Source organism: Sinohyriopsis cumingii, unplaced genomic scaffold (genome assembly GCF_028554795.1).
Source record: "Sinohyriopsis cumingii isolate HCF-2022 unplaced genomic scaffold, ASM2855479v2 utg001656l, whole genome shotgun sequence".
In the NCBI taxonomy this organism is placed as follows: domain Eukaryota; kingdom Metazoa; phylum Mollusca; class Bivalvia; order Unionida; family Unionidae; genus Sinohyriopsis; species Sinohyriopsis cumingii.
This window is the reverse complement of record NW_028316032.1, coordinates 324,548-326,876: the sequence shown is the minus strand read 5'-3', so window position 1 is coordinate 326,876 and position 2,329 is coordinate 324,548. Positions and strand designations below refer to the sequence as shown.

The 2,329-nt window shown below is 37.1% G+C and overlaps 1 non-coding gene across 1 annotated transcript; it reads left to right on the top strand.

The window, feature by feature from the left end:
• Window positions 1–1,902: 1,902 nt before the first annotated feature.
• On the top strand, window positions 1,903–1,975 carry Trnak-uuu (transfer RNA lysine (anticodon UUU)). Its single transcript has one exon. It is a non-coding gene; the product is annotated as a tRNA-Lys (tRNA).
• Window positions 1,976–2,329: the final 354 nt, after the last annotated feature.

Genomic DNA, 2,329 nt, shown 5'->3' with positions numbered 1-2,329 from the left:
TTGACAACAATTGAAAATCAGTGGAAGCTAAATCATAACCACCTACCCTCGGACTTTCACCCATGACCCTTAGATTAAATGTCGGATGCTCTAGCGACTGAGATTGGGGCACTACTCATCCAAATTCTGTCAGTTTGTCAGTCTCGGATTTTGCTGCTTAGCCCTTTCCATTACATATTTAAAGGGCGCGGCCATATTTGTATCACATGACGTTTAGCAGTTATGGTGCAGATAGATGCCCAGAGCTCGGTTCAAACGAAAATGCTTTTCTTTACATTTCACGTCAATATCATTTCATTGCACAAGTCTTTGGAATTAAGAGTTTTTTGTTATGAAAACAAAATTCAGTAAATGCGTCCCCCACTGCTGCCATCATATTTGCATTTCCAGTAATGCTGCATATTAGTTCGTTAACTGAGAAATGAATGAGTCATAATTACCCAATAGTATTACGAATCTATGGTCATACACTAAAAAACAAACATAAGCAAAACCAAAACGGTTTGTAATACTGAACAAATAATTCAGTTAACAAAGTTGTAAAATGAAAATGTAAGAGGGACTTACAGCATTATGAATTGCATCCAAAATCATCCCAAAATGTTATCTTCAAGTCCAAAGGAATAGAATGTTCCGAATAAAATCTACATCCTCAAATGCATTGGTCTACCAACAGTTCTGATATATCACAATGGCATTTTCAAGAATTCTTTAGAAATAATTCACAATAGGCCAAAAATAATATTTTAACCCACATAGCATTTTGTGTCTCCAATGAATAATTCAAACAAATGTTTGCTTCCAAATAATATCTAAACACAACAATAAATATATCTGAAGAATAATGTTACAAGAAGAACATACAAAATATGATTGACCAAATAGTCCAACTCCACGTACTTAAATAAAGACATAAGGACTGAAAACTCATTAGCTACTACTCACTACGTGACAATGAACAAATATCCCTAAAAGCTCCGGTGGCCTAGTAATTACAGCGTACGCCTCGGATGCGGGAGTTCGTGGGATCGATCCCCGGCCGAGTCATACCAAAGACTTACAAATATGGTACTAACAGCTGCCTTGCTTGGAGCTCAGCATTAAGAGGTTAGTGTTAGGACTGGTCGGCCGGGTCTCAGGATAAAGTGACTGGGTGGGACATCATGCCACATGTCTGCGGCATGATGCCCCAGTGCTAGCCATCACTATAAACTGCCACACTGCAGACATCGTAGCGATATGACTGACAAATTCTTAAAAGCTACCTTAAAAATACAAATCACATGCACACACAAACACACACACACACACACACACAAATCTCCCATGTCGTAGAAATAAAACCACCACATCTAACACACACCTTCCGTATTTATGTATTTTCTCCTGTACCGATCCATAGAAGAAAATCACAAATATGTATAGAGAACAATTAATTGGAAGCAAGTTTATCAACTTACAGGTACTATTTAATTGATTATGTAGTGTGTAAGCATTGCTTTCTCTGGAAACAAAAAATTTCAAGATAGGTGATTTTCACATGTGTAATTAACTGAGAGAAATTAAGGAAAGAATGCGAAGATTTAAGAGAAGAGCAGAAGGATAGTGTTTGTGTTGTCCGGACTGTAAAATCATAACTGTTAACACAAAGAAACAATGACTAGTCTTAACTTTAGCAACTTGCTCGGCTAATGACACATTTGTGCATTTCCTTATGCAGCAAAATTTAAATTCCTCCGTGAATGGTTGATTGCCATATAAACTGGATTATTGTTTCCATAAGGGGCTAACATCTAAGATCCAATCAATCCTAGACGCTAGCTATGTGAAGTTGATGAGATAACGATTAACCATGTTGCGCATAACTACCCGAGCCAACATTCGACCATGCATTAACAAGTAGCCCGCCTAGCTCAGTCGGTAGAGCATCAGACTTTTAATCTGAGGGTCGTGAGTTCGAGTCCCACGGTGGGCGTACAATTTTTAATACCATTACAAATTTATACTACACTTTGTACACGCGTCTATTTAGCTACAAATAGGTGTGATGGTAAATGTCCCACAGAAACGTTTTTATTTTCTCATATAATCATTTTTATGTTGAATTTTGATATCCTCTTTTTCAAATTCATTAGCTTGTCAATGTCTTTCTGGTTTCCACACAGCCCTCAGAAAGGTACTGATTATGGTAGTGACCCTGTATGTACCCATCCACATAAAAAGTGAATGAAATATGTAAGTTCATTTACATATTCTATATACTTCTATTGAAGCGTTTTGTTTTGTAATTCAATAGTGTTGGGATTTTTCTATCCTATCCTTGTACTGG